Source organism: Myotis daubentonii, chromosome 6 (genome assembly GCF_963259705.1).
Source record: "Myotis daubentonii chromosome 6, mMyoDau2.1, whole genome shotgun sequence".
NCBI lineage: Eukaryota > Metazoa > Chordata > Mammalia > Chiroptera > Vespertilionidae > Myotis > Myotis daubentonii.
The window spans coordinates 54939340-54961466 of record NC_081845.1 but is presented as its reverse complement, the minus strand read 5'-3'; the positions used below and the strand labels follow the sequence as shown (position 1 = coordinate 54961466).

Genomic DNA, 22127 nt, shown 5'->3' with positions numbered 1-22127 from the left:
CCTCTTCTGTGCTTCCCATAGCACCCTGACCTCCCTCTTCTCCAAATCATTACTTTGGATTGGATTTACTAGTTTATGAATTGGTCTTTCCACTAGATCCTACAATCAGTAAAAGAAGAAGTTATATCTTCTTTATTGTATTCCTAGAAGCTGGTACAGGGTGGGTGTTAACCAACATTATTTGAATGAATGAATAAATTTGATCAATTAATTCCTTCGTAATGACTTTTGAGTTCTCACTGCAAGTTGATGAATTTGTTAGGCCATGTGCCTGGGGCTCCACTCAATCCTTATAGATGTTTTTTAATGGACAAGGAATTCTTCATTATGAAATTGGCATGTGATTTACATCTACCTACAATCTTAAAGCACTCATAGAGCCCCATGGAAATTCAAATGAACAAGCCACAAATTGAATTATCAGCTCCTAATTAAGCAGATGTTGACTTTCATTAATACTGGTAAAATATATCCCAGAAGTTAATTAATAGCTTGAGAAGGCAAGGTATTCTGAGGTATGTTCAGAAGAGTTTCCAAGTCTCATATATGCTTCTATAGTTGCTTACATTGCAATAACCAATGAGTTGGCAAGCTAATTTACTTAAAAAAGAACAGAATGAACTCAAATTTCCTTCATCTTTTGGAAGGACTCCAGAGTTGCCAGTGTCCTTACTTGCCCCTGAGATATTTAAAAACTTTGATCCTAGGAGGTTCTTTTTAAAGGTGAGGAGTGATTCTTGGTCTGTTGATTTTTATATAATATCTCTATCATCAAACACATTTCAAAATAATGACTTGGAAACAACATCTTTCTTTGGTAGGAAAACATCCTTCCAGCCCATCCTCCTGTTGGGTCCACTTAAGTCTTTTCTCTTTGTGTAGTAGGGTGAATAGAAGCAAATCACAATTCAAAACTACAGTTTACCAACCTTCCTTTCTCTTGATCAGCAAAATTTCCCTTCACGCCCACCACCCAGCCCCTGCTGATGCTGAGAGGCACTCCAGAAGGCAGTAAGAGGGCACATATGTTTGCTTTCTGAATTGAAGTAGGATTTCATTTGTTTTACAATTGCCAAGTTACCAAAAAAAGAGAGAAAGCCTTCTCAATTCAGTAATAAGGCTGCACACAAGAAAGGCAAGTGTGAGGCAGGAATTGGGGAACAACATGGGTTATCTACAGAGATTCCAGGGTCCTTTTAACCCAAAGATTGTAGCAGGCTGTCTACATAACGTATTGTTTGAATCAGATTTCCTATTTCATTTTATGGCTCCCCATCTCTTCTCTCCCATATGCCAAGGTTCTAGTTCAAATAATTTGAGTCCCCCAACCCCCCAAAAAATACCAGGGAATCTACCTACATAATACTTCAGTGTGCCCTGGCTGGTTTGGCTCAGTAGATAGAGTGCTGGCCTGCGAACTGAAGGGTCCCAGGTTCAATTCCAGGCAAGGGCGCATGCCTGGGTTGCGGGCTCAGTCCCCAGTGGGGGGCGTGCAGGAGGCAGCCGATCAATGATTTTCTCTCATCATTGATGTTTCTATCTCTCTCCCTCTCCCTTCCTCTCTGAAATCAATAAAAATAAAAATATTAAAAAAAACCAAAAACTTCAGGGTTTCAGAGCCGCCCAAGTTCCTGACAGGAAGTAACCAACGAGCCCTCCAGAAGCTCCCGTCAGCAGTACCAGGATTCTATATGAGGTCCCTCCCAAGCTACCTTCTCTGGCCTTCAGCAGGTGGAATAGGAGGAAGAGTAGGAAGCCCTCAGCCAACCTGAAATATCAGCCCCAACCACCCACCCCTTCTCCTTTTCTTCTCTGCTCTCTCCACCTCTCTGCCCCCTTATACTTTCCCCCTCCCTAATTTTCTCCATGTGTTCCTCATATCCTTCTTTTAGGAGCAGAAATAGAATATTGGGGACTAGCTATATTATCATTATAGAGGCTATAATGATAAGAAATATTAATTATGCTCTGTTAACCGTGATTGTTCTGTTCTGATTAGAGAAAGCACATTCTAACGTGTCTGGGAGCCCTATGCCCTGGGACATATGAACTAACAGAACGCAGTCCATCCTCCTTCGCGGAGAACTGCCTGTCATTATGGAAAGATTTGCAACCCCCAGCCCCTATTGCCTGTAATCTGGTCCTGGAGGCACCAGGAGGCACCCGCCCTCTCTGACCTCCCAGCCCGCATTGCCTGTAACCTGTAACCATTATACCCTGCCTACTTTCTCATGACTGTAATTCTCACTTTCCCACGTAATCTTTGCCCTTCTACCCAATATAAGCAGCTAGCAGATGGGGAGGGGCAGAGCAGACTTTTGTGGATGACCTGCTGCTCTCCCATACAGCCAGCATTGTTGGTATAACCGCTCAAGTATGATTCAGCCCTGTCTCTGCTTAATTGGCTCAAGTAGTAACAGGCAGCTCAGACCCCTTGGTTGTCTGGTTACACTTCTTCCCTTCCCTCTCCTTAAGCATCCATTGGAAGTTAACTGTAATTCCCTCCCCCCGCTCCCCCCCCCCCCCCCCCCAGAGTAGAGAGAGGGTTTGCCTGGAGGAGCTGCAAAGGCAAAGTCCAAACCTGCCAGCTCCTCTCTCCCCACTCCCCTCTCCCCCTTCTCCCCTCCTCAGGCTGGCCCCAGAAGAGGCAAAGGAGTCTGCCTCTCCTTGCACTAACTGGCCCTTATTCTGCCTGAGCCACAGCGAACAGTGGGCTCCAGAGGTGTGACCCTTTGTCCACACCTCCAAACCCCGGCCAGGTTTATAGCGTGGACAGCGCTGCCCTCTAGCGTCTCCAACCCGGAGCCCTGAGGGCGCCATCAGCTCCAGAATTTCTCGTTCACAGTCCAGGCAGGACCTGAGCTGCTCCGAGCTGCGACCTCCAGGTCTCCTCCACCACCGCCGCCTCCCTGAACCCGGCTCACCTTTTCATCACGCCCGCCCCTTCTCCGCTCCGTGGTGCGCGGGGCGGCGGCAGCCCGTGCGCTGATTTAATAGCCGGCGCGCGCGGCTGCTCCTCTTCCCCGCGCGCGCCTCCCGCAGCCGGGCGCCCGGACTTGGCGGAGCGCAGCGCCCGCCGCCCCGTGCGCCCCGCTCGCTCCGTCTGGCCGCAGCCCAGGGGCACCGGCGCGGGCACAGGACGCTGGAGGGGACAGTACCCCGGGACTCAGCGTACCCCACCGCCGGGTGTTGCAAGAAAAAGGAGCGAGTTCCGAGAGAGGCGCCGGGAGCCAGCGGGACGCCCCAGTTCTCCCAGTCGACGCGGCTGCTCGCACCGTCCGTCCACCAGGTGAGGGGCGCGCGCCCGACCCCGCCGACCTCGGCTTCCCTGCTCTCCCACACCCCCCACCCCAGACCAGGGGCTCGCGGTCTGCCCGGGGTATTTTTGCTCTCAGGCACACAGGCGACGGGATTGGGGCAGGGGTCGGGGAACTATGGGGGTCGCCTGGGCATGGTGCCTGCCCCCTGGGCCTCTTAATAAGGAACGCATTTCTCGGTCAAGCTTCCCACCCCCCCCCAAACCGTGGGAACTTGAATGTCGACATTGTATATAACTGTGGTTTATGAATTTTATCCTGCTTCCTTGAGAAAGGAGTTGAAGAGGCTTAAAAATGAAATCAACGGGAAAGGGGTTCCAGGAGGAAAAACTTGAGTGGAAATCACGCGGAGGAGGGTGGGCGGGGTGGCTGTGCTTTGGAAACCTCTGGGGGAGGAGGCGATTTCAAAGCCAACGCTCATGGTAACCTCTGATTGGCAAAGATGGCAGGGCTGCTCCAGCCCCCGCACAATAATGGTGTGCTTAGTCCTGCAAAGAAAACACTCTGGTGGGGAAGTGACGGGGCTGACTCGTTTCCTTCAGTTACAAAATAAAGCTTGGGAGTGCACGTGAAGAAGGGAAGTTTTGTCTTAAGCGATTTCCACTCGGGGAAATACTGCAAGGTGGGAGACTACTCCCTTCCTAGTGAAAGCGAAAGGGAATGGAGGCTAAATGGAAGTGGGTTCTGCCATCAGGGGATCATAGATGGTTTTGCATTCTTCAAATAGACTTTGTATGTTTCTGCCTGCGCCCAGTTTTGGAGAGGACCTTCTTTTCAACCCAGCCCTGCTTGTCCTTGGGTTAGAAGGATGAGGTCGAGGGTGTCAGCCTCCCAGGGAGCCCTTCCTAACCTTCCTCAGTGTCCTTCCCCGCCTCCTGCACCAAATCTGAGTCCCGCGGGGAATAATAGATGGACAAACGGGTTGGAGGAGGGTGTTTGCCCCCAATTATTCGGAGTTCTCCTACCATTCTTCTTTTACCCTTAGCTCCAAGCAGTATATCCTCCCGCTCTGAACTTGACATTGCTCCAGAATACATATTTGCCAATAGTTACACTTTCAGACGTGACCTTAAACACCAGGGTGGACTTGTGAGACTGGGGCTTTCCTGCGTTAACCTTGATCCTGGTGCAGCAAGTAAGGGCCGGGGTCTGACTCCCTGTGCTGCCATTTCCATGGGGAGCATCTTTGAAATCACTTTGAAATACATATTTCAAATAAAAGAAGAGATTATGAGCCAGCCTTTCTCTTGTGGGTGCACTTGTATTCCTGCTGAATTAAATGACATGACCCTGTCTTCCACAAATAAACGAGTGGAGGCATTTGAGGCCCACTTAGCAATTTCAGAAAGTATGCCTGCCTGTCTTTTTCCTCCCTTCACAACTTTAGCCCCCAGACAACAGATCTCTGAAGATGAAGTGGGCCACCTAAGTGGGATTCAGCTCCGTTTCTGTATCATGTTTAAAGCCAAGTATGTTACTTGTTTCTGAAATGGCATAGCACCCCCACAACGAATCATTTTGCTGCCGAGAGGTGGGAGAAGTGCTTTTGCTCAGGTATTTCATCACTAGTAGAGAGCTATCCAGAGAAACTCCTTCAAACCCTGATTCATCATTGTTGATAGAACTTAACGATTATGTCATCATCACCCGATATGGACTGTTGAAGCCCAAGGATTGCTGTATAAATTGAGACTTGTGATGCTAGAGCTGGAAGGGAGCTCAAAAACTAATGCAGTCAAGACTGGTCCTCAGCAAATTGGTATAATCATGCCTACATATCCCTTTAAGTGGTCATTGTTTCTCTCAGGAAGATTTCCAGGGATGAAGACTTCACAGATGGTTATTATATCAGAAAGCATTCAAATTAACCATTTATTACCACCAGCTGGCAAGTTTTAAATGCTACAGAAATCGACATCACAAGCGTAGTAAACTCAAGTTTTCATTCTTTTCTCTTCTCCTGCCGTTAACAGCGGCTTTACAGAGTTCTCTTCCTAGACCAAGTGCTTCTGGGGATCCTCCTGGACACACCAGTCCCTTGGGCATGTGTTGAGATGGGAGTCATAGCCTCCCTTGCATCTCACCCTGATATCACCTTTGCTAGCGATTGTGGTATCTATTCCAAACATTTGCTCCCATTTCTTTTTATTGAAGCCCGGTCAGCATTGATCATGTAAATGAATTTCTTTGGAGGAAAATCACCACGTGAGGATTTCTCAGAGAGGGTAATTAGGAAGAAACAACATCCAGGACACATCTCTAGCCCAGGTGGCACTGGAGTATGTTCCCACTCCCTGCTGCTTGATGAGGTTATTATTAGAGAGCCAAGTGAGATGCATCACTAGCAGCACCCCATCCCCACCTGCTCAGGCTCCTCTCTGTCAACATATTCCACCACCACCACCACCACCACCACCACCACCACCACCACCAAAGCTTCAGATTTAAAGTGGATCCCTTTTCAGGAACCTCAGGCCCTGGCACGTTAGGTCATCGTCTCATTATTCAAACATCCTGTTCCCTACTTCTCACCTTTACACTCAGGTCAGTTATTTTTCCATGTTTCTGTGGTCCTTCTTGGAATTTTATTTCTATGCTACCATTTAAAACATCTAAATCTACTACTTTAATATGGGAAGGCCTTCCCTCTATTTCTATTGGCTCATTTACATAAAAAGCTTGAGGCTGCTCAAGAGGTGAATTTCAACCAAGTAGGGATTTATTATTCATACCATATGTTATCAAGGCCATCTTTCAGGACAGAGGTGAATCTGGACATCTCATGCCTTAGGCTTCTTTCTTCTCTGCCTCCCATATGTTTATGCATGTGAAGTTATATGAAAATAAACTCCAGGGAAACACAGACGATGAGTATGCTAAATGGGGGAGGGGAGGATGGATGGACAGGGAAGAGAAAAGAGGGCAATGGAGCAGTGGGCAGTGGGCCGCTGACTTCTTTGTTTTCTCCTCCCTGAGTCATTTTCTGGAACCAGCATTGTGGGCCCTAAAGCTTGGGGCCCAGGTGAGTCAGCTTACCAAAGTGCATCTTCCTGGGAATAAAAGGGTGTTCATCAGTATCCAATCTACTTTTTATGACTTGGTATACCTTTCCACTTTTTGGAATTAAGAGACTGAGAGCAAGAATTTATAAAGATCATTCAGTCCATATTCCTGGATCACAACAAATTGGTAAAATCCTTGAGAATTCTAATACAGTTTAATTCTAATTTTATTAGTTCTTTTTTGGGGGGGGAAGGGGGTCTCACCCACTATGGATTACTAATCACCTGGTTCACTGTGGTCCTTGTCCTAACAGGTGTCAGTACTGTTTTTCATGATTGTATTCCCCTAAGACATGTGAAATGAAAAATCTATAGCCTACATAAAAATCTATGTATAATAGGTTCATTGTTAGAGCTCTCTCCTGTTGGTCAGTTCTCAACGCATTCAGTTGTAGGATTAGGAAGACAAACTCCTTTAGAAGAACCTGTGAAAACCCAATCTGGATCATTTTAAACTGCAAATTATATGAGGAATGAGTATCTCAAGATTTTGGTTATCAGTACAGACCAGATGGAAGGTCTTTATGAAAATCTAACATGAGAAGAAAATAATTTTTATAGCAAAAAGATAAAATTTTGAAAAATAGAAACCATTAGCAGCAGCAGCTTAAACTCCCAGATCCTTCTATGACCCATCTACCTAAAATGCCCAAGTAAAGCAAAAACAGACCCCTTAGCTGCAGCTGCTCTTTAACCCCCTTATCAGATAATCGGCTGGCATGTCCTGATATTTCCATGGGATTTGGGAAGGATCTGACTTGAGGTTAAAGTAGGGTTTTGTTGGGACAGTTCCCCCAAGAAAGTCAAATCTGTGTCAAGCTTTGTATTCTTGGGAATCAAAGACAAGCCAGAGAATCGTTGAGAAGTAAACTGCACCAAATGGATAGTGAGATTAAAAAGCAATACCTTCTCAAAAGTGCCTTCCGCTATGATACCCTAATGATGTTCAGAGTTATCGTAAGTCCATTCATCTGCACAGGGAGGAGGGGGACAGGAGGAAGGAACTAACATATGAGGAGTGTCTGCTGTGCTTCAGGACCTGTGGTAAGAACTGCACATGTACTCTTTTATTTAATCCCCACAAAAGCACTGCAGGGTAAGTATTATCAGCCCCACAACTTATTGATTCATTAAAACCCTGTATTTTTCATCCAAACTCCTGACCTGCCATCCTTTTCAGGGAGCTACTAACAAGCCAGAGTGAGTGAAGTGAGGGCACACAAAGGCTTTAGCTAAAGAAAAGGTTTAAGAAGTGAGCTGCTCACCATAGCTAAGATTTGGAAATAACCTAAGTGCCCATCAGCAGATGAGTGGATTAGAAAACTGTGGTACATATACACAATGGAATACTATGCAGTGGTAAAAAAAAAAAAAAAAAAAAAAGAACTCTTGCCTTTTGCAACAGCATGGATGGAACTGGAGAGCATTATGCTAAGTGAAATAAGCCAGTCAGAGAAAGATAAATACCACATGATCTCACTCATTTGTGGATTATAGAGAACAACATAGACTGATGAAAAGGGACAGATCCAAAGACTGAGAAACAGCGATCAGGCTCTCAATCCCCAGAAGGAAAGTAGGGGAGGGCGGGGGTAAGGGGAAGAGATCAACTGAAGGACTTGTATACATGTATATAAGCCAAACCAATGGACATGGACAACAGGGGGATGGGAGCATGAGTGTGCTGGGCGGGGGGTGGGGGGGAAGTTGGGGGTTAATGGGGGGGATGAGGACACATTTGTAATACCTTAACTAATAATAAAAAAAAAAACAGTGTGGCACTAAAAAAAAAAAAAAAAGAAGTGAGCTGCTCATAGAGGAGATCCTGTGAATTTGGACTTTACCCTGAAAACCTCCAGGAATCATTTTAAAATGTATATATTAAGAACAACGTACATACAGGAAAATGTGCAAATCAGAAGTGTTAAGCTCAGCAACTTTTCCAAAATTGAGCACACCAGCAAGATAAGAAATGGAACATCCCCACTACACAAGCTCCCTTCCTGTCCCCACCCAGTCAGGACTGCATCCTCCTCCCTAGATGTCACCATGACCTGCCTTTCAACATCCTAGACTATTTTGAGTTTTTTAATGACATAAGTTGTACAGGATGATCTCTTTTGTGATTTAGCTCAATGTTCTACTCATAAGATTCATTTATGTGTATGGTTTGGCCAGTAGCTCATTCATTCGTTGTTGTTGTAATATGGCGTTGTATTGTACAAAGGTGCCACTGTTTCATTATCCATTCTGCTATTGATGGATATTTGAGGTGTTTCCAGGTTTCTGCTATAATAAATAATGCTTCATTATAGTATTTTAAGCTGTTAAAATAATAAGTATTCCCAAAATAATTAGTTTGGTGTTATAGAGAGCTCACCCTGGCTGCAATATGGAGTGGAAGGGAATGGGTCTGGAGGAGGCAGGTACCATGAGAGCCCAAACTAGGCAATAGCAGTAGACATGGAGAGAGGGAAATGGAAACAAGATGAACTGAGGCTGTAGGGGAAGAAGGAAAGGATGACATGCAGAGAGTAAATGGATGCAAGGAGTGAAGGAAAGTATGGAATGCAGGACAATTCCCAGGTTTCTAGACCTGGTAAATAATGTTTTCTTTCACCAAAAACAGAACAGGAAAATGAATAAGGACATATTTGTTGGATCTCAGAAGATTAAAAGAGCCTGGCCAGTGTGGCTCAGTGGTTGAGTGTCAACCTATGAAACAGGAGGTCAGGGTTCGATTCCCAGTCACGGCACATGCCCAGGTTGCAGGCTCTATCCTCAGTAGGGGGCATGCAGGAGGCAGCCAATCAATTATTCTCTCTCATCATTGATGTTTCTAGCTCCCTTTCCCTTCCTCTCTTTGAAATCAATAAAAAAAATTTTTATTAAAAAAAGGAGGTTAGCCCTAACCGGTTTGGCTCAGTGGATAGAGCGTCGGCCTGCAGACTCAAGGGTCCCAGGTTCGATTCTGGTCAAGGGCATGTACCTTGGTTGCAGGCACATCCCCAGTAGGGAGTGTGCAGGAGGCAGCTGATCGATGTTTCTCTCTCATTGATGTTTCTGACTCTCTATCCTTCTCCCTTCCTCTCTGTAAAAAATCAATCAAATATATTTTTTTAAAAAAAGGAGGTTAAAAGAATTGCCCAAGATGACTCCAAATCTGTGTTTCTGTTGCAAAGCACGTTGTTTCTCCCGTTTCCCACCATGCCCCTTTCTCCTGCAACAGCACCCTCACACCCCCAATTTGTAATGGGTAGTCACCTAAGAAGGAACAACAACTACTACTTCACATTTCCTGAACTGTCAACCTATGAATCATTTGCTTTTCCTTTCAATTTTGTCTCCTTTTAGCAACATAATCACAAGAAAAGAAGGAGATGATGATGAATCAGCTAAAACTTTTTTTTTTTTTCACCTTTTAAGACTACAAGACAGAATTCAGGACAAGAGACTGGAAATAAAGGAAATAGCATGTAGACGGCCTTGTGCTGTTCTGGTTGGTTGGTCAGGAGGACAGACCCAGTTAACAAACGTGCAGGGAGGCAGGTTCCAACACTTCTGGAAGGACTGTCTACACCAGTGGTTCTCAACCTGTGGGTCGTGACCCCTTTGGGGGTCGAACGACCCTTTCACAGGGGTTGCCTAAGACCATTGGAAAACACATATATAATTACATATTGTTTTTGTGATTAATCACTATACTTTAATTATGTTCAATTTGTAACAATGAAATTGGGGGTCACCACAACATGAGGAACTGTATTAAAGGGTCGCGGTATTGGGAAGGCTGAGAACCACTGGTCTACACTCTCCGAAAATGCCCTTAGGCTGCCTGGGAGGTGTGGCCTCGGCGTCACTGGGAAGTGCAGTGTCTTTGGGGGCACGTCACAGGTTGGGTTCTCCTTACTCTGAGAGAAACATACTCCACAGTGGGACTTACTGTGCAGGATGTTTATTAGGGAATGCCCTTGGGAGCCACACTGGAGGAAGGGAAGGAGGCAGGATTGGTCAGAGGGAGAAGCTGAGCTGCAAAGTGGACCCAGCAACAGGCTCAGCCAACCCCATGGTGGTGGTGGTGGTGGTGGTGGTGGTGGTGGTGGTGGTGGTGGTGGTGTGTGTGTGTCTGAGTTAAAATAATGCAGCAGAGTTGTCCCAAACTAGGTCAGAAAGATCGGGCTTTTCAACTGCTTCCCGCATCAGGAAGTGAATGCAGGCTGCGCGTGACTGTCATGATCTTGGGGGAGGCACTTCTCTGCCACTGAGGACATCCTTAAAGGGCGGACAGTTGAAGGCTATCTTGACCCAATCCCAGAAGCTGGGCTACAAGCCCTTTCTTTCTTCTTTATTTTGTTACATGTACTTTTTTTAAATTATTAAATGTATTGGAATGATTTTGGCTAGCAAGGTTATATAGGTTTCAAGTGTACAATTGCCCTTTTTTGAGGAAAGATCTGGGTAGCATGTCTGTTCCATCCCAGGACATTTTTATATGGATTTCAACGGCAGAGGACTAAACCAGGTAACTTTCCAGGCTCCTTCCAACTCTGAGATCTGCATTGACTTATTTCATTATACCACGGTTTCTAAGCCATTGAGAATTTACAAATTGTTATAAGTAATTTGCCTTTCATCTCTCCTCCCTTCCATTTCAGCGAGTGACTATACCACTCAAAGTGGATGGGTGGCAAGATCCCTGATAATAAACATGCGTGGCTCCTTGATGCAGAATTTCTCATATGAAGGTAGAGAGGGTACACTGCCAACTGTCTTCAGAAGGAATTTTTAGATGATCATAAAGGGACCGTATGTGTCTCTGTGTTGGTAATGCCTGTATTTAATGCTTTAAAAAGAGTTTACTTTAAACTGCTCCATTATGATTGGGCCTGCACTACAACTGAAATATAACTGAAAAACTGCTCATAAAAAAAACCTCTCCTTACTATCTCAGCCTATTCGACTCAGTAACACAGTGCCCTGCAAAGGGATTTTGTGCTGTACACTTTTGACAAAGGACTGGCTGATACTTGTCAACCTGAAGGACCTCTCAGCAGATTCCGCTGGGAAACCCTGTTCTCACAGCAGACACAGCAGCCCCTGAACTGGAGACTCTGCCTCTGACCTTGGGATTCATTCCATCTTTGCCTTCAATTCTGGGGGTGCTACTCCAGCTCCCCCACAACTGCATTTAGTGGATTCCTACCAAGAGCCACACCACAAAATTTTAATGGCTGATCCCAGCTCCATTCTTGAGCACTGTTTGCTTTTTCTCCCATAGTTTGGTCTTCTTTCAAAAATAGTGTTAGCGTCTGCAAAACATTGTTATAAAAGAAACATGGTCTTTTAAGAAAATGTCACTGGTTTGGGGGGCCTTGTTGTGTTAGTTTTCTGTAATTTTTACTTCAATTCTTCAATTTGCTTCTATTGGTTGTAATCTTATGCTCCCCTCACTTTGTTCTTATCACCTAAAGTAAATTCTTTAATTGTTCTGTGCCTCAGCTCTGCCATCTCTAAAATGTGAGTGATAATTTCTGCCTTGTAGACATACTATGAGGAATAAAGAAAAGGTAGTGCAACATAGGCTGTGAGAAAATGTTTGTATTATTACAATTATTATCTTTATCATTATTCTTGTGTGGTGGAAATAACGTGAATCTAGGTGAAGAATGTGATGCTGGCCTTGCAGAAAATAGAGAGATGGGTCCAGGCTGAGTTCCACTGCCCTGAACCCTATCGGCAGGAACTTTATTATTATTATCATTATTATTATTATTATTATTATTATTATTTTAAATTTTATTGTTTAAGGTATTACAAATAGTAGTACATATGTCTCTTCTCCCCCCCAACCCCCACCCACTGACCTCCCTCCGGCCTCCCCTACCCCTTGCCACTTGCCCTCGTCCTCTCACCCCCAGTGTCTTGCGTCTGTTGGTTGTGCTTATATGCGTGCATACAAGTCCTTCGGTTGATCTCTTACCCCTCCAAGCCTCCCCTACCTTCCCGCTGTAGTTTGACAGTCTGTCCGATGCTTCTTTGCCTCTGGCTATTTTTGTTCAACAGTTTGTAATGGTCTTTATTATCCATACATGAGTGAGATCATGTGGAATTTACCTTTCACTGACTGGCTTATTTCACTTAGCATAATGCTCTCCAGTTCCATCCATGCTGTTGAAAATGGTAAGAATTCTTTCTTTTTTACAGCAGTGTAGTATTCCATTGTGTAAATGTACCACAGTTTTCTAATCCATTCATCTGGCAGGAACTTTTCTCTTTTATTTGCTAAATGTTGCCTCTGATCAGGTATGTTCTCAAGCCCCAGAGAATGCCCCTGAGTGCTACTTTCTCCAACCACTGACTCTACACACGGGATTTATTCACATCCCTCCTTTATAGATGCAGGAGAAGAAACCAAGTGGAGTTCCAATTGCTCTGCACCCAAAAAGTCACAATTTCTGCATGCTCGGGAGTGGTGCCTCTCAATCCTTTGTGTGCAGAAGAAACACCTGGAAAGCATGCTGCACCTTAGGTTCCTGGTCCTCACCCACTAAGCTGATTGTCAGTAGGGTAGTGTGAGGCCAAGAATTTACATTGTTCACGAGCTCCTAGGTAATGCTGATGCTGCTAGCCTGCAAACCACATTGTGGGGGGCACAGAGCTGCGGGGGTCAGCATGACATACAAAACTTGACTGGGTCAAGGCAGCCTTCATGGGGAAAGCAAACTGCCTTTAAAAGTGAGCAAGAATTCACATCGATAAGCCAATCAGTGCTCCTCTCAAAGGCTGTCAGAAGCTTATAACATTCAATAGATAGTCATATTTTAAAAAAACTAGCAAACCTGAAATAGAAGAAATAAATTTCTTAATAAACTAGAAATTTCTTAATAAACTATAAAAACTAAAAAAATGTATACACACAATGTCTATAGATTCAATTACATTTTGAAAATGAAATGTATTTTATTTCATTTATTAATTATTAATTATTTAATAATTAATCGGACAGACTGTCAAACTACAGCGGGAAGGTAGGGGAGGGTTGGAGGGGTAAGAGATCAACTGAAGGACTTGTATGCACGCATATAAGCACAACCAACAGACGCAAGACACTGGGGGCGAGGGGACGAGGGCAAGTGGCAAGGGCTAGGGGAGGCCGGAGGGAGGTCAGTGGGTGGGGGGGGTGGGGGAGAAGAGACATATATACTACTATTTGTAATACCTTAAACAATAAAATTTAAAATAATAATAATAACACTGCCTTTATAATTATTTAATTAATAATAATAATAATAACACTGCCTTTATAATTATTTAAAGTATGTGTACATTTCTGGGACACCCTGTAGAACAGAACAGTTTTTCACAGTAAGAACATCTTTCTGAAACAATAGCTAACATCATGCTTATTGGTAAAGTACTATAAAGATGAAATAACCACCATTATTTAACACTCCTCTGAATGTTTTGATCAATGCACTAGACAGAAAGCAAACAAAAAAGAAGGAAAGGTAACAAAAAGAAGAGAAAAAAAGAAAAGGAAAGAAAAGAAAGGTGTTAAAAATTTATACATTTTGGTCAGGCTGTATTATTATTATTTACAGATTATGGAAGGGATCATTGAGACTTGCCTCTCTTTTTTTTTGTAATTTATCTTTATTGTTGAAAGTATTACAGATGTCCCTCCCCCTGCCCCCTGCCCCCTTCCACCTAGCATCCCATCCCCATCACCACTCCCAGGCCTTCACCACACTATTATCTGTGTCCATGGGTTATGCATATAGGCCTATAAATTCTTTGGTTAATCTCTCCCCGCTCACCCACCCCCACCTTCCCTCTGAGATTCCTCAGTCTGTTCCATGCTTCTATATCTCTGCATCTATTCCTAAGGCTGCCTACCACAATATGATGACATATGAGAAGCTGTTCGATGAGGGCTCAATTTAGTATCAGCTGCTGATAGTATTACCTCATAGTACTGTTCTTAGACTGGAATTAGATAATCTGGGTAACAGGAATCTGTAAAAGATAAATTTTCATGCAAAGCCAAGATTTTATTGTTGCTAAATCTAATGCCAAATTGCAAATGGTAATACAAGAACAGCAAACCGAAGATGAAGAGATCTGAGTTGTATACCTTGCTCTGTGTGTGACCTTGGAAAAACCATGGATTTGTTTCATGCCTTAGTTCTCTCCTAAGAGCAATGATGATAACAGCCTTTCCAGGATAAAATGAGCTAGTGGCACATAAAATTATGCTGAAACCTAAAAATTAAATGGTGATGATGATGATGATGATAATGATGGCAACAATAATAATCATATATTTCAGCTACTGCTTCTTGTTCCTTTGTTGACAATTGAACTAAACAGATGTGATTTTTATGTTTTTAAATATTTGTATCAAATTCTGCTACTTCCGGTTTTTACAGTAATTTCCTATGGCTCAATAGTAACCTTGCATTGCACATCAGATATGTTGTCCTGAAAAGTGGATGAAAATAGAATTTTTTGGAAACTAAACCATAATTAAAATGCACAGAGGGAGTTTCCATATATTTAGTGGAATTTTAAAATTCATGTGAGATAATGTAATTAGCATTTTTCTGATATAAATCATTATCTTTAATTATCTTGAATTTTCTGACATATCAAGTGCTCTAGAATTGAGCACACCTGTGCAAATATTCTTCTAGTATATAATCAAGCCTTACAGTTATTAAAGAACTCACAGAACAACCTTTTGAAGTAGGCAAATATAACCAACTCTTGGTTATCTCAAAGAATGTTTTATGTTTGATTCTTGTTTTATCTACATTTCTCACTCTACTCTGACACAAATTTAACAAGTAAAGTTCAAAATCCTCTGTTCAACTACTTTAAGGTTTTTCCCCCTGATTATAAATGAATTACATATTCGTTGTAGAAAATATAGAAAAGTATATAGAATTGAATTAAAATTACTCAAAACCCTGCCACCAAGAGAGAGCTACTATACTTAGATGTATTTCTGATCCCCACTCCCACAGTGCTGTTCATCTATATGGGCAGAAAATAGATCCTTCTTTTTAAATAAAATTAGAAGCATACTAAGTATTTTTTATCCAATTAACCTTTTTCAATTAACATTATAGCTTCAATATTTTTACATATAATTAAAATATTCTTTAAAAACATTACTTCTAGCCCTGGCCAGTGTGGCTCAGTTAGTTGGGCATCCTCCCATACACCAAAAGGATCCTGGTTTGGTTCCCACTCAGGGCACATGCCTGGGGTTGCTGGCTAGATCCCCTTAGTGGGCATACAGGAGGCAGCCAATTGATGTTTCCTTCCACATCAATATTCTCTCTCTCTCTCTCCCTCTCTCTCTCTCTCTCTCCCTCTCCCTTTGTCTCTCTCTAAAAATAAAAAATAATCAAAATAAATTTTTAAAACTTAGTTCTAATAAGTATATAATATTGTGAGGATATACCATGATTTATTTAACCAATTATTACTATTGCACTTTTAGGTTGTCACCATTTTTTTCATACAGCATTAGAAAATTATAGTGTCAAAGGAAATTTTTTACATAAGTCTTTGTCCTTCATTATTCCAATTATTTTAATAAAAATTCATTAGCAAAGGAGTTCTTGAAGTCTCTAGGGGAAATTGAAGTTTGGTAATTTAAGTGTGGATAGACTTGATATACACATCATAGCCTTTTCTTCCCCCTTCCCTCCCTTCCTTCATTTAGCAAAAATGTATAGGTTTTTAGTGCTGGAAATTGCTAAAGCAACAATCTAATTAGGGTGACCATCTGTCATTTTTTGCCTATCTAGCATCCATCCCCCTTCTGTGGCAATAATGCCCTGACTTTCCTTAAGGAGCCACACCTCTTCACTCTCAATCTATATGGTTCAGGTCAAATTGAATATACAGTTTGCTCCAATAGTTACAATGTAAACAAGACCAATCACAGCACCTTGTTCTCCCAGCCACTGTGGTTGGTTCAGTGATCCAGGTCAGACCAATCAGAATCACTGAAACTCAGTTTAGGGTCCGACAAGGCCCTATACCAACACTGGCTTTGGAGATTTGAGGATGTATTCCTGGAACTGCTGGGACCTGGTGTATGGGCAGGGCCTCCTATAGATAAAAGCTTACATGGAGGAAGATTCTTTTTGTTTTTAAATTGATTTCGAGAGAGAGGGAGAATTGAACCTACCACCTTTTGGTCTACAGGATAATGCTCCAACCAGCAGAGCCACCCAACCAGGGCAGAGAAAGATTCTTTTTTTTTTTAATATATTTTTTATTGATTTTCTACAGAGAGGAAGGGAAAGGGATAGAGAGTTAGAAACATCAATGAGAGAGAAACATCCATCAGCTGCCTCCTGCACACCCCCTACTGGGGATGTGCCCACAACCAAGGTACATGACCTTGACCGGAATCGAACCTGGGACCCTTCAGTCTGCAGGCCGATGCTCTATCCACCCAGCCAAACCGGTTAGGGCCAGAGAAAGATTCTTTTTTTTTTTTAATATATTTTATTGATCTTTCACAGAGAGGAAGGGAAAGGGATAGAGAGTTAGAAACATCAATGAGAGAGAAACATCGATCAGCTGCCTCCTGCACACCCCCTACTGGGGATGTGCCTGCAACCAAGGTACATGCCCTTGGCCGGAATTGAACCCAGGACCCTTCAGTCTGCAGGACAACGCTCTATCCACTGAGCCAAGAGAAAGATTCTTGATTGCACTGTTTGAATCTCTAGACCCACTGGTGCCTGATTTAGCATGAACATTGAAGTTTCCCAAGCAAATACATTCTCTTCTTTTGCAAAAGCCAATTTAAGAGGATTTCTGCCTTTGTGTTTGAAAAGATCATTATTAATCCAATGATCTTCCATTCTCAAATGATGAAAATGAGTTATGATTAAGATAGTGTAGGGAAGGCCTGGGGCAGGGGGCGGGGGCAGGCTAGAGGGGGTGATTGGGGTGGGGGGGGATATATGTAATACTTTCAACAATAAAGAATTTTTTTAAAAACAAAAGGTAGTGTAGGTACATACTTTAAAACTTTGAGTCGTGGTTAAAACAGATCTGGGGCTGAACCCTAGTCCCATCACTCATGTCACGTGGCCTTTCCCTACCTCAGCTTCCTTACCTCTACAATGAGGAGAATGCTAATACTTACCTCAAAAGAAGGGTTAGATAACTTAATATGTGAAAAGTGCTTAGAGCAGTGTCTCGCACCTCCTAGGCGTTATATAAGTGTGTCCCTGATGCCACCATTGTTATTTTAAAGGCAAAAAATGAAACACAGGAGGGTGAATTTCGCTCATGCAGAGATTTACTGGCCAAGCTAAAATTCAAACTTATGTCTCCTCTCTTCTCTGCTCAGTGGGCCTTTTCAACACTTAACCATGTCAGCGTCTTTATGACAGAGACTTAAGCATTAAGCTTTGAGAGGGTTTCTGTCCATATATCTGTATATTTCTGTCAAAAGCATTTGAGGGATGTCTAGAGCCCACTAAATAGGTGTATGTTACTAGCAGTGACTAGATCCTATTGTTAGGACTGCAGGTTATAACTTATAACAATATCTCTTATTATAATACAGTTAAATTTATTGTTAACGTTATTTATTTTACTTTTTAATCCTCACCTGAGGATATTTATTTTTCCATTGGTTTTCAGACAGAGTGGGAGGGAGGGATGGGGAGGAGAGAGAGAGAGAGAGACATGGACATGGACATGAGACACCTTGATTGGTTGCCTCCTGCACACACACCGACTGGGATCAGGGAATGAACCCGCAACTGAGGTACGAGGTACGTGCCCTTGACTTGGAATCAAACCTGCAACTCTCTGATTTATGGGCTGATGCTCTAACTACTGAGCAACTCGCCAGGGTGTTAACTTTATTTTTAATTAAAATATATTTTATAATTTTTATAAATACAAGTGACTGAAAAACAAATACTTGGTACCTTTCCCAGCTATTTTAAATAAAATATACCTCCCCACTAAACCAGTTGCTCTTGCGGAATGCTTAAATCATTCAGCATTCAGTTAGTGATCTCCCATTAGCTACTGAGCACTGGGTAGACGTGTTTGCTGGGGAGGCAGCTGGTCTCTCCCAAATGGAAATCAGATTTCATTGCGTCTGGTCAGAGAGAACGTGGCATATGGCAAATGAATACACAGCTGCCTGGTAAATTTTTCCACTGAGAATTAGTCTAATACCTAAATGCACATTGAATAAAACAGTATCTAAATAAGAATATTATATTTGAATTCCTCATCACTGTTAAAGAGTCAGGTCATTCCCTTCAATTATAACAAAGTCGCACTATCTAACTTTAAAAAGTACATGTTACCTAGTATTTAATGCCATACTATTCAGGCCCAGCCGGCCTTTTAAATTCTATTGTTAAGTAATTTCAGGCAGTGCAGCTTATTAAAGCTTTCTGTAAGGCCTTGGAGAGTTCTGATAGAAATGGAGGACATGGAAGAATGATAGTGTGGTGGGAAGGTCCATGGCTTTAGCAGGGGTGGGCAAACTTTTTGACTCAAGGGCCACAATGGGTTCTTAAACTGGACCGGAGGGCCGGAACAAAAGCTCTCCTCCATGGATGGAGTGTTTGTGTGAACTCATATAAATTCAAAGTAAACATCATTACATAAAAGGGTACGTTTTTTTGGGGGTTTTTTTAGTTTCATTCATTTCAAACGGGCTGGATCCGGCCCATGGGCCGTAGTTTGCCCACGGCTGGCTTAGAGCTTTGGAAAGTCAGATCAACATTCAAGTATATCCCTGCCATGTCTTGGCTGCCTGGAACAGAGCAAGTTGCTTATCTACCTCTGCCTTAGTTTCCACATGTGTAAAATGGTAGTAATAACATCATGCAATGATGATGATAATACAAACCTCATAAGATGATTGGAATAAAAATGGGAAACTGCATACAGTGCTGTTAGCATAGCACCTGCTGCATAATCACACAAAAATAACGAGAGCTGCTTTGTCATTGATTCTAGAGTTTTGCTGAGTTATCTTTGTCGCCATGGGAAATTATCAAACTTTTCTGGGCCTCAGTTTTGTCAACCTCACCAGTAACTTGTATCAGATACTGTATAGAATACCTTTTAGGCTTCAAATGCTTTGACAATGCCCACAGGTGTTGGAGTATACCAAAAATCTGTAACGGAGTCCAAGTTGGGAGAATTTCTTAAACCTGTTGTTTCACAGTGAAATTGAGCTGCATTCATTCTCCAAGACTGATCAGTCTTCCCGGGTAAAACAGCAAGGTTCATCCATTCGTGACTTTGCATCCAGCCGGTGCTCCGAGTTCTCAGCACTGGTTCGCGGAGGAAAGTTCAGTGCTTTCCTGCAGAACTGCCCTCGTCATGATGCCTTTGCTAGTATTATTGACATTTTTTCAGATTCTGAAATGAAGCTTTATCATAATCAAAGGGCCTCCTGATGTTGAAAACTCAGACAAAAGAAACCAATTCACATATGAACTTGGTGCCTGAGGAGCGCTAACATGGATTTTCTCTCCCAACTCTTTCGTTGGATACACTGTCTCTGTGTCTACACTGACCAAGCTAACCTGAAAATCTCCTTAGTGGCTTTTAACTTTGTACTTCACCAAAACAGGCTTGGAAGTATTTATGTTTTTCTTTTCATAAAGAGCTTTAACTTTTTTTGCCTAGACTCCAAAGTAAGAAATTAAATAGCATGCTTTCAGCCTACACTCTGAAAGCCTCCAGATATCATCATTAAATCTAAATTGATAACTATTTTTTTCCTTAAAAGATGCAACTTTTAAAACTAGTGTCATTTCCTAGGCGAATAATTATAGTGATATTCATATGGGCACTCTAGGGAAAAAGATGGGCTAGAGGAGCTCTAGCTGTTAAGCAGATTTTAAACTAATAATAATGACCCTCTTGTAGCAGTTATGTGTTAGCTGATGTTTATACTCACTTTTCAAAACAGAATTGTAGAACGATAAAGGATATATTCAAAACTCAGTTCATCAGAAGAATAAACAATAGGTATGTCTATTTAAATATATCCTGTGAGACTGAGAAAAATCTTTTTCTTCTAATAATATAAATGGAATTTTAGCGGCACACCATATCTTTGTTCCCCAGATTGACTACTGGCCTAAGTACACCAGAAAATAAAATAGAAACTGGATACAGCCAAGCACTGGCAATTATACTTTTATTTGATTGTTAGGAAACTCATAGCTGTCTTTTTGTTATGTGAATTTTTCTTAGGTGAGGCTCTCTTGATTACAAGAAACACATTCCCATTTTTGAATTAGCCTAATCTGAAGGGAATTTATTAGAACGTGCTAAGACATTTGATTAGAGAGAGACATTTGACAAGAGCCAGAGCGAGCTGCTAGGCAGTTATCAAGAACCTGGAACCCAGTGTGGATATGTCTCCCTTTCTCTCCTCCCTCTCTTTCCTACCTCCTCCCCACCCCTCCCTTCCCCTCTTATCCTCTCTCTGAATTAGCTTCCAATGCTTCTGCATGCCCATGGCCAAATGCAGGTGTTCCAAGCTCCTCAGTTTAGATGTCCAGATTCAAACAACTCAGCATCTCTTACTCACAGTTTCAAAGTTTTAGAAAAGAGACTGATTGGCCCAGTTATAGTTAGGTGCCTACCCCTGGTCCAATCAACAGTGTCCAGGATGTGAGATTTTGGAACCCAAACATGGTGACTGAGAATCTAGTCCCAGCAAGATGGGAACGGTGTGCAGAAAGAAAATAAAGAGGATATGGATTATAGGTATACTCCCCCAAAAGTTGTCTATTCTTCCTTTTGACACACACACACACACACACACACACAACCTCTCTTTCCATTTATTAAGAGCTCTCTCTGCTATACATGATTCAACCATGTTACATTAAACTACACTCTCACCCCCGTCTTTCTAAAGGGAGTTAATCCAGTCACTCATATCTGGCAGCTGAAACAAAAAATGCTGTCAATGGGCACCTCTTCTCAAAGTGAACAATTTCCCAATTAGTCCATTTTTTTCTCTAGATCACACTCCATTTTGTTCAGACAACACCCCTTTCCATCCTGCAATGCAGTGGTTAAATGGGAACATTCGCTTACAAAACCACAAACACTCCCACTTAGAAAAAGGAGCAAAAAACAAAAATCCTTTCTGTAGCACCATACATTGGCTACCAGAGCAGAGAATAAATTGCATTCCACAGGGCAAGGACTGCAAAGTGAAGAGTATAACATATTTTGTGAGCATCCACTGGTATTATGGTGGGTGGGTTCCTTGTTTAATCAACTGTTTCTTCATAACATGATGCAAGTGAGCATATTCTCTCTCTGTGCCACCTTACTGACTCAGCCCATCAGTTCCCCCTTCTCTCTGTCGCTCTGTTAATTGTAGCCTTCTCTGTTGACACAATTTCTCTCTCAGTCAAGATTCTTGGATTGCAAGTAAAAGCATATACCCAAAATTTAATGACATAAAACAGCACCCTTTATTTAACTCAGTTTTGGAGATAAGCTGGGTCATGTTTCTGCTCTGGTCCAGTCCAGCTGCTCTCTGCTGAGATTGCTCTGCACTCAGCTGGCAGGCCACTTGCAAGCAGGATCATCTAGTGTGTTCTCATATTTCTGGGGTTGGCAGGCTGTCTGTTAGTGTAGAGGGAGCAGGTGGGCATGTGGTTCTCAACATCCAGACGCTAGACAAGGTGTTTTCAGTTGTGGCTGC

At 42.6% G+C, this 22127-nt stretch overlaps 1 protein-coding gene across 1 annotated transcript in view; it reads left to right on the top strand.

Annotated features, from left to right (window-relative positions):
• The first annotated feature begins 2846 nt into the window (after window positions 1-2846).
• HTR1E (5-hydroxytryptamine receptor 1E) overlaps window positions 2847-22127 on the top strand; it is a 66187-nt gene continuing 46906 nt past the window's right edge. The window contains exon 1 of the mRNA XM_059699622.1: window positions 2847-3289. The gene's annotated coding sequence lies outside the window, so the exon portion shown is untranslated. The remainder of the gene's footprint in view (window positions 3290-22127) is intronic.